Genomic DNA, 10839 nt, shown 5'->3' with positions numbered 1-10839 from the left:
TTTTCCAAAACATCTTTTAATAGGATGTCAGCATCATTACTTTGGCATCTTCATAAGCAATAAATTCCATGTGAAGGAGGAGAAAAAGGAAGTCTCAGTTGATAGGAATCATTAAGAGTAACCCCATTTGTAACTTTCCCAATGTGACTATTTGTGTTTGCTGGTCTGGGAAGGTATGAAACTGTTGCTCCCTTATCCATTCTAGTATGGCACTGAAGAGAGTTTTCTTCTAACTATGGCACTGATGCTAAGAAACAAGTTGAGAGATCACTTTTGGCATATTCTCTCTATGCCAGTGTTTTATTTATAGTTCTGTGACACTATTTTATTTATGGTATTAAATATATAAAGAGATTATAATGCAGCAAAAAAGGCTATTAAGGAAAATAGAATCTGTTTTGTCCAAGATCCATGCTTACGAACAAGGCCACCTGGCTTAATGCACACTGATATGCAACTGCATACAGAACTGAGACTTTTTCTTTTTTTACTCAATCAGATACTTTATCTGTGTTCCACACTAATGAATAAAATACAGGACATTTCTTTCTAAGGAACTGACATGACTTAGATCTTATCTTTTAGGAGAGAACAGTGTTCTGAGTTTTGTTTTGAAATCAGGCCCTTGATTATCTCTGCTGTCTGGAAGTACTTTAGTATTAAACAGAGCGTTTATCCCACAAGTTATTATGTAACCATTGTAAATAATGTATAAATACTTCAACTTTATCTTAGCTTAGCACTACTTTTAGTACTGAACTCATTTTATTAACACTTTTTATTGGAATTGTTAGTAAATCAATCCCTTACCTCCGCTTTAAGGCAGTCAGCTCCTCCTAGTGGCTACTTGCAACCTGCACCGGAGGAGGCTCCAGGATCTGCATTTGTCCTTGGTCTTTGCTAAGCAGAGCACTGAAGGTGGAGCTGTAAATTACTTTTCCTCCTTAAAATATAGAACAGAATAAGGAAATCTTTTGTCATTCAACGCTATCAATGAAAAAAAAAAAAAAAAAAACCAAACCCCAAAGAAGTGTTTGCATTATTCCTTGCATTAAAGCTTCTCCTACTTTTCATAGCCTGAATTTTATGAGTCATACAAATGTGAGCTGTACGAGCCTATATTGCTCAATTACTCATATTCCTGCCTCTGCTACATCAATACTTCTTGAAGTGTTTTGTAAAGCTGAGCAGTAAAAGCCAACGTATTCTATAGACTGAAGGCTGAAATACTGAAAAAATATTTGTAGTAATATTTTTCCTTTTTAGATATTTCCTCTCCTTAATTTCAGCAGTGTCACTCACACAAGTAGTTACACACATGCTTGTCAGAGTGGGTCTCTGTTACTCAGCCAGGAACACATTTCTGACAATCTGCCTGGTTTTCCTTCTTCAGTTTTACTGCCTAACTGGCTATTTCTGCCATGACGTTTCACCTGTTGAAAATGCCCAGTGAAACTTTTGAACAGCACCTACATTGTCACTACAATTGTCTCTTCTCCTTCCTTATATCTGAACACTATCAAAAACCACAGAAAAAAGCACTCTCTCCCCTTGTATCTTCATAGCAGATTTGGTGAATGTCCAAATAAAAATACAGCTGCTGAATGGCAAATTATCAGTGCAATAGAAGAACAGGTCACACAGAGATACCTATATATTGGATTTATTATATAGGACCACATGCAAAACTTAGTTATCCGTTCATATGTGAATCTTCTTCCAGAAAAAAAATTAAAAGTCATTTCAGGGAACAAACATAAGAAGTTTCAATGAAATCCACTGACAACCAACTATCAACATGCAGGATACTATCCACCCAATTTTCATCAAAGGGCAGAACATCTGCTGTCATTGCTCAAGTTACTGCATGCCACCAATAATTTCCAGATTTTAGGTCCCTATATTAAGGCAGTATTCTCAGTTAACTAGTAAAGACGTGCTTTTGGTGGCCACCTTAAAGTACCAGCAAAAGCCCCAATTTTCACAAGCAGGTAGTTAATACTTTGTCAGAAATAAGGCATCATGCATCATGCCAGGCAGCTACAGAGAGAGCCAACCCAAATCAATAGCTAGGATCTTAGCAGGAGGTTAAGAACCCACGCACAGCACAGCAAGCAGACAAGACAAGCTTAATTTCTGATATAAATACAGAATGCACTGAAGAAAGACTACAGGCGTTGAATCTTTTAGGATCAGTGTAATTATCTTACTCAACTATTTTGATATTGAAAGTTACAGCCTTGTGTGCCAAAGCACAAAGGCAATGATTAGCAACTAAATTTCTGTCTCCTGCCACTGGGAGGGAGAAAATTGTAGGTATTATCTTTAATACCAATAAAAGAATACAGTAAAGGCTTTTTAAACCCCCTACTTATGATTTTTGGGAAAAAATGGGGGAGTATCTCATGGCCTGAGGCAGGTTGCTATAGTTCTTAAATTCACATGGATTCAGGCTGTCCTCTACAACAATCTAGATGTAGACATGGTCTAAGGTTCTATTGTTACATAAATTTCCAGGACTGGGATTTTAATTTGTGCTATACATATGAAAGTCATCTGACCAATATATCTTTCTGTAGTTGACTGTTGAAGATGGCTTCAAGCCAATGCTGAAGAATGTTCACCTTAAAGTAACCCCTTTTTATTTCTGTAACAGCTTATTTTCAACTGAAAAATTATTAGTAGTCATTACACAGGTGTCTTAATCTAAACTGAGATCAGGGACTTACTACATCAGATGCTACCCATAAAAACACTAAGGAAAAGTCATTGAAAAAATCTGTAATTCATATAGGCAAGACAAATTCAAATGAAATACATTTCACTTCCTATTGGAAACTGAGGTCAGGAAACTTGAGTTGAATGAAAATCCTTATTCTTTTCTTTATCAGAGACTTTCCATCTATTAAGGATTATTAATTATATTCCTAGAGTTACTTGAAACAAGGAAAACTATTCAGTGTTTTAAGATTATAAAATGTGTAATAAGATTACTCAGTGTTTTAAAAAATACATCCCACATTTGAATGAAAATCTGAAATTTTGTAGTTTTATGCAAAATTCACTATCTGCATGAATTTTGACTCAGGATTATCAAATCATGCCTTTCACTAGTGTCATTAAAGAAAAATAATTGAACAAACAGATTTATTCCTTAAGAAAATACACAACAGATTAAGACCATGCATATGGATACTTCCAGAAGCTGGATGCACAGAATATTAGCTTGTTAAGCTAGTGAAAATTATTTTTAATTCCAATGTGGGCTCTGAAGCCATCTTTTGACTCCATACTGCCTGGATGGTTCAGCTGTTCTTTGCTGGGGGAAATTAAAAAAAAAAAAAAAAAAAAAAGAGAGAGAGAAAAGGAAAAAAAAAAAAAAAGTAGACCAAACTAAGCAAAATTAATTTGGTAGCTGTTAGGAAAGCCCATAATGTATTCTGCTCAGTCCTGGAGTCAGGATAATTTCAAAAACAGGAGAACTGCAACTTACTGAGAACCCCATCTAAAGCTCCCCAAATTCAACAGAAATTCTTTCAGTGAGTCTAATGGGCTTTGGGTCATGGCCTCACGCATTAAACTAATTTATATAGGAAAAAATATCTGTTTCCTTTTACTGTCAATCAGAGGACTGGATGTGACCTATTGGTGGCATAGTAAATGATACAGAGAACAGGTCAGTCGTACAGACTTGGATTGCTTGGAGTTCAGATCCAGACATAGGTTTTAATGCAGACAAGTGCATGGTCTTCTATCATCTAGAAACAAGGAGTATTTGTAAGATGAGAAAAGCTACTGTTGAGAACAATGTCTCAAGATTGCCAACAAATTACTATAATGGTAGATAACCAGCTGAACCTGATTTCTTTCGGTGAGCTAACATGATCCTTAATTGATTTGCAAGCAGGAGAACATGATAAAAGTGGTAAGGCAACATTAATGGCACCATTACTGGAATTCTGTGTCCAGAATGAATATCTATAATTCTAAAAGGATATCAAGGAATTGGAAGCAATTCTGGAAAGATGTAATGATGAAGTCTTCAAAATATGCTTCACTGTAGAAACAGAAAAAGTACAGCCAATTTGTTGATCTGTCAAATGACCTGGAGATAATTTGCACATTGGTTATGTGGAAAAAAATATTTCTGATAGTAGTAAGAGTTTAATCTGGCAGGAAAAGGTATAAAAAGATCCAAAGTGAATCTAAGCAAAATTTGACCAAAAGCAAAAGGAGGATTTGAAACATTGAGGAGAACTAACTTCTGGAGCAAAAGGAGTATTACAATTACCCAGTGTTGTATCATTTATGTACATTTCTTATTGTCGTCTTTTACCCAAAAGGAATTGTGGTTTGTTAAAGAAATTAATGGATGACATTCTTTGACTTGTAGTATGCTGGCCCTGATACAGGAAATAGAGGTACAAAAGAGTAAATTGTGCAAGTAGTTTAGGGGGAATGAATGGTTTTGAAGCTAGCACATATGGGTCTTATATGTGGTGGGTTGCTGATTTTATTTGAGAAGTATGACTAATAGATAACCTGGTATGTTGGCTGTAGGTACATGTAGAAATGAGGAGCTGATTTGACCTGAGTCCATTCAGGATACGTGAGCACCTCTGTGTTTAGCAGGAATTGTTATGCATGGTATGCCAATGGAATTGTTCTAGTACAGGTATTGTGGTTATTCTGTTGACCATTAAACTATTAATCCTCTAAAAGTATAATATGGTTAAGAGGTGTATGCCTATGTACGTATCAATAGGTATAGTACATACATTTAATGTATTACCTGAGTTAATGTAATGTGATGGCGCAGATAGGTTAAGGTTGAAGGTGGTTATAGGTGGCTATAATGTCTTTTCACTTAAAAATCTATGACTCTGCAACATAAGATAAATACATGATAGTTATTTGCTGAACCAAAGTGACATCTTTTCCAGGTTGAGTCTGGTTAGATGGCTCTTCTGCCTGAGGCCATATTGATGACGATGTCTCTAGGTTTGTGTCCTGGTTCAGCTAGGATAGGGTTAATTTTCCCCAGCAGAGAGAGAGGGGGAAGGGATCTCCAGCCGGGTTATTCATACCATGCTGACATCAGGTCCAGGTGGGAACTTTTTTTCCTGGATAGCATTGGTGGCGGGACACACACGTCAGATTTGTTCCGTGACCATTGCGGTATTTCTCTGTATATCTTCTGTCTTGTTCACTGTTATTGCTGTTTATCGCCATTATCTTAGCTACTGTTGTTGTTCAGATTGTTTATCACACTGTTGTATTAAATTTCTTCTTATTTTAACCCGGGGTTTGTGCCTCACTTCCAGCCCGACCGGCTGAGGGTGAGGGAGGGGCAAAGGGCAACGTGGTCTCTGGTCCCGGCAGGGGTTAAACCACCACAGTTTGGAATCCACCATAGATGTTACAATCCCTTATGTGTGGAGTTCTGTACAGCCAGATAGTAAGGCACAGAGAAAGATGCAGCAGATGCAGAGGACTGAGCAAGCTTAAGCATCTGTGTGAAGAATTTTCCTCTGCCTTAGTAGGAGACTAAAGGTTTATGTGATGTGGACTAGAACCAGAGAATTAATGGCCTATTTGGGCACCAAATGGATTAGGATCCCAGCAGGAATTTATGCCTAGGAGACCTCACAGAGTCTGTGCCATGGGACAGGAACCAACACAGTACAGAAGCAGGCCCACTCAAGGGTACTACTGGATAGGTCTCCACAAGCCCCTACCAACCATGAACCACAAAATCCCAATAAAGCCTGCCCCAACCACTCAGTGCAGTGGACATGCCATGTCATGTCCAACAGATAGTGTAGCAGCTCATTCCCCACTACAAGACTCATCACAGCACAGTGACGGTTGTCAGGACATGCCACTAAAGCCCAGGATTTTTTGCCATTGGGATGATGGAGGAGGACCAGCAGCATTTTCATATGCCTGATGCACAGACACTGCTTTGCTGCCAAGGTGTACAGGCCAAACACCTTAACGAGGGAAGGGCAACTACAAGTGTGAGTTGTCACCATCACTGCTAGAACAGTTGTGCATTTATTTGCCCTGGTAAGGATATTAAGCCCAGGTAGGAACTAAGAGAGTCATGGTTATTCCCACTATAGTCAGACATTTCTGTTCTACTTTACCAATCCTTCTTGTAGTAATCACAATGGATCAGACAGTGATGAGCAAATAAAAAGCTAAAACCACTAAACACATAAGGAAATCTAAAGGGCACTTAATAAAACTCTTTGATTTGCTATTTCAACTTTTAATACACTCTATCATAATTAATTTTGATGATCTTAAGTTAAATTAAAAGCAACGGGTAGCACTGCATGGAAGGAAGCGTATAAGGGCACCTTAATGGAGCCACCCAACATAGTGCCCTGTAGGCAACCATAACTTAATTTAAAAGCACACTTGATATGCAGCAATACACCCAAGTAAAATGGCAGGTGATCCTCAAAACAGAATAAGTAGCTGTTGTATCCATCCTCAGCCACAGTAAATCTGTATGAACGGGGTGCTTTTCATTAAGCAATCAATAATATATTTTATTAGTTCCAGAACACTGCATACAACCCACTAGAAGTAATCTCACTCCACAGTTTTGAGTGTGAATACCACAATTAAACCAAGAAAAAATAAATTAGTTTCTCTGAAATCTGGAGGTTTTTGAGTTGTAAAAGTCCAATTACAAATTAGCAAGCTGTGAATAATCAGATTTTTTTAAAAAACCCCACAGTTTTGAAGCTGCATGAGCTTTACTCATAAAATCCCTAAAGATTTATGAAGTTAAATAGTAATTGGTGGCAAATGAGAACACTGATGATAGCCAACAGAATCACTGTTTTTCACCTCCAGTTTTGGAAGTAATTCCTGGCCTTTTGGGAGCACCACAATCTTTCTGCAACATTGATGTTTGAAATATAAACAAATAATGAGACAGCTTTGTGCAATTCTGGGGTACTAACAAATATATCTATATTTGAAAACATCCAATCTTCCATTCTCCTTCCAGTACAGCAGTGGACTAGATTTCCATATGTGTTCATCCACCTGCTCCCATTAAAATTGTTGGAAATCTGGTCTACTTCATTACAGCGCTAGACTGCAGATAACCATGTCTTGAAACTCATCCAGATCTAGATACTGAGGACTTCTGAAAATCTTCCTGGCTTCATATCTGCATACTAATATCAACTAGCATGTATATGTTTCATATGGATAAGATGCATCTTTTCATCATGTCTATAATTCAATCTTGACATGGTAATTTTTAAGTTCTAAGAGGAGATAATTTTGTATATCACTCTCCTTTTAGGATGCGAGAATATAAAAATCAAATATAGCGAATTTTTCATTCAGTTGCAAACTCTCACTGAAGTGAATGACCCTTTAAAAATGTTACGAAGCCAGGCCACTCAGAATATGAGAGGCACATTTCAATCTGGTTGCATCGGAAATACTCAAGAGTAAGAGTGAATAGTGAGGAATGTATTTTCAGGCTTACAGAGCACCTGTATTCTTGGGGACTACTGAAATAGTGAGAAAATCAACCCCATAAAGCGAAATCATGAAAATAAGAAAAAAACCCGGTGTCCCAACACTTTGCTATCTATTCATTGAATCTCATAAGTGCTGTTCAGGCAGAACCTTACATATGGGTTGACTAAGAAATTATTCAAAGACTTAGTGACTAATTTCAGTAGTAAATGACTAAATTTAGGCTGGTAAAAACAGAGAAAACCTCCTGTATAGAGCCACTACAAGCAAAAGAAAGGATGGCCCAACAGCTAGGATATTTGCCAAAGACTTAGAAGATTTGGTTTACAGTTTTAGCGCCCATAAACTTTCAACAAATGACTTATGTCACAGAACCTACTGATTAATAATAAAACACAGCTAAACTCTCTTCTCTCCCACAGCTATTGTCCAAACTATTTACTGGGAAAAGTCCTTGGTGCAAACTATCTTCCAACCCATGCTTGACAATTGTCTGGGAAAGTATTAGATGATCCAGTTAAAAACTGTGCCAAGGAGAGTGCTAATAATAGTTAAACTGCCTGGGCAATTGGATGCCAGTGCTTAAGCCTGTATCCCATCTCTGCTTAATATACTACTGCAGTTAAATCCATTGTGAATGTGTGAAAAATGCAAGAAAACACTGTCTATTTTGCAATACTCCAGTACAAGTACTCCACACAAGGAAGTTCTGTGAAAACAATGTCCTTTCTGTAAAATAATGAAAAGAATTAGTGATGTAGTCAGGCACCCATGAATTACAAGAACTTCTCTTAGATTGTACTGCTCCAATCAAAACCTCTGTCTAAGTCATGGGGCAAAGTTGACATTTTCAATATATACGTGCAGATGTGAACCTGATATTGATACATGCCCATTGTACCCCAAAGCACAAAAGACCACAATTATATATCTTATAGCCATTCCCAGGTTGGTAGATTTTGTGTTCCTTCAGAAAAGTGATGTATCGTTCAAACACACAAAATTTCACACTAGATCAGCCAATCCCTTCAGAAGCTTGTCTTCAAACTATGGTCTGTTTCAAGAATCAGAGAACAAATCCCATTCACTATGACTGGGAGGAACTCAATCTCTCCAGAATTAGCTCAGAGAATTATTTTTTTTTTTTAACACAATTTTAGGACCAACTTCTTGAATGTGATGCTTGTGTCCTGATTTTTAGCAGAAATGAAAGGCAGCAAGCAGTCCCCAATGACATAAGTGGTATTTAACATTTCTGAAAGAAAATAATGGTCACTTGATTTAGAGACTTAACAGATATAAATCCACTAGGAGTTATTAACACACTGTTAAATCATTTAGGTAAATTGTCACACCTCTAATCCACAGAGTTAAATCGGTATAGAATAGAGATATGGCTGTTTGAACATTACTGATTTTACCACTAGTTTTCTTTGCAAACTTAGCTAATATTGCAGGCAAAAATCCACGCAGTGCAAATTATCCTCTATTTCAGAGATACCAGCTTTAAAATGAAGTTCATTTTCTTGCATAAATAGGATACAATATAAACAAAGGTTCTTAGACAACTCAACATCGAGACTGAAAAATACTTTCAATCTGTGCTAGTTAACATAAAACAACATTATGTTTCCGTGAATGGCTATACTAAACATTTAACAAAAAAAGTCTGCATTTAGAAGCCATAATTTGACTGGTTTCAGTTGCAAAGCCTTCTGATTACTACTATTAAAAAACTTACCATGATTCATGCCCATTTCTGAAGAAAAAGCTGGCTGGGAAAAAAACACACAACAATAACTTGTACATTTTTTGTTAAATCATGTTTTTCCTATGAATTTGGAGGATTTTAAAAGCCTTTTGAATAGAAATTATTTTAAATTTCAATTTTATTCTCACTGTTCATGCTATTATTTTTATTTAACCAACAAAATGGAGATGAAAAATAAAATCAGGGTTAAAACATGATAAAAAAAGGCAGGACATTGCTAGATTTTTCTTAAATAAATATTTTTTAGGGCTAATTTCAGTAAGAAAATAATTTTAAATGAATGAATATTCAGTTGTGATTAAAAGACATGTGAAACTAGAAGTTATGTAAAATTTTTGTAGAAATAGACTTTATTGCTAGTTTTGAGGGGGGGAGGGGGGCGGAAGAACAAAAATTAAAACAAAGAAACAAACAACATCCCACCCCCCCAAAGCCCCCAACAAAACAAAAAAAAGCAACACTGCAAAGAAACAAATTTTCTCCAGAACAGCACACTAATTTTTGGTGACACTCTGTAGGTATCCAGCTATAGATTTAGAATCATAGAAATAAAGTTGTTGGAAGAGGGAATGCTCAGGAGGCCTCTTAATCTACCTCCTGCTCAAACCAGGCTCAGCTGTGAGTTCAGACAAGGTTGTTTGGGTTTTTTTCCAAGCAGGTCTTGAAAACCTCCAAGAAGAGAGTCTATCATTGACACCACAAGAAAGATCTTCCTAAGTCAGAGAGAATATTCCAGTGTTTCTAGTCTAATCAGTTTCTTCTCTCCAGTCATGACATGCAAATACAGACACACACACACACACACACACAGAGATTGGTTTTTGCAGTGGGCCAATTGTTTCTCTTTTCATATTACAGACAGATTAAGCATTGCTCATAGCTTAGGCTTTCCAATGATTCTTAGACAAGCCTTGGTCACATGCTACCACAAGTTACTTGCAGGCTCCTCTTTCTAAAGGCTAGCTATCTAGCTTGAAGTGAGAGGAAAGGTAACTGGCCTAAGCGTGATTGTATAGGAGTACATTATTTAACCTGTTCTTGGGTTTATATAATGTATCTATCAGCTATGTAAGCATCGTGCCTTGTCATGGTGGACATGTCATCATGGACACTTTCAAATGTGGTACACTGGAACATCTTAACATTTTGCGTGCATTTAATCTAGATTGTGGGACGATAAGCAAGTTTTGCTGCCAAAGGTAAGAACATAGCATCTCCAGATGTCAAGAGTTACAACCTCAGTATTCAAGGACAGCCTCTTTTTCTTGCATGCAAGAGAAAAAGTAATCATATCTCGAACATATCCAGCTTTGTGCTGGGGGAGTATCATGCCTAATACTTGAATACAACAAATACTAGACAACAACTTGGAAAGAAAACATCTCAGTCTCATGACTTACACAGTATAATTACCTGTCTGAAGATCATAAATGATATGATCGCCAATTGACATTTTAAAATTAGTTTTAGCATGTATAATAGCCTATTTTAAAATATGTTATTTAACAGCTGGCTTGTTCTCTGGAAATTTCAGCTGGACAATGCTGTAATTTTCA

At 36.8% G+C, this 10839-nt stretch overlaps 1 long non-coding RNA gene across 1 annotated transcript in view; it reads right to left on the bottom strand.

Moving 5' to 3' along the window:
- Nucleotides 1-874: 874 nt before the first annotated feature.
- Nucleotides 875-10839, bottom strand: part of LOC141957070 (uncharacterized) — a 30483-nt gene continuing 20518 nt past the window's right edge. Inside the window, exons 2-3 of the long non-coding RNA XR_012633060.1 lie at nt 9254-9287; nt 875-943 (exon numbers count right to left, since the gene is read on the bottom strand). This is a non-coding gene — a long non-coding RNA (uncharacterized LOC141957070). The remainder of the gene's footprint in view (nt 944-9253; nt 9288-10839) is intronic.

Source organism: Athene noctua, chromosome 2 (assembly GCF_965140245.1).
Source record: "Athene noctua chromosome 2, bAthNoc1.hap1.1, whole genome shotgun sequence".
Classification (NCBI taxonomy): Eukaryota; Metazoa; Chordata; class Aves; order Strigiformes; family Strigidae; genus Athene; species Athene noctua.
The sequence above is the reverse complement of the archived record's forward strand: the minus strand, read 5'-3'. Positions and strand labels throughout refer to the sequence as shown.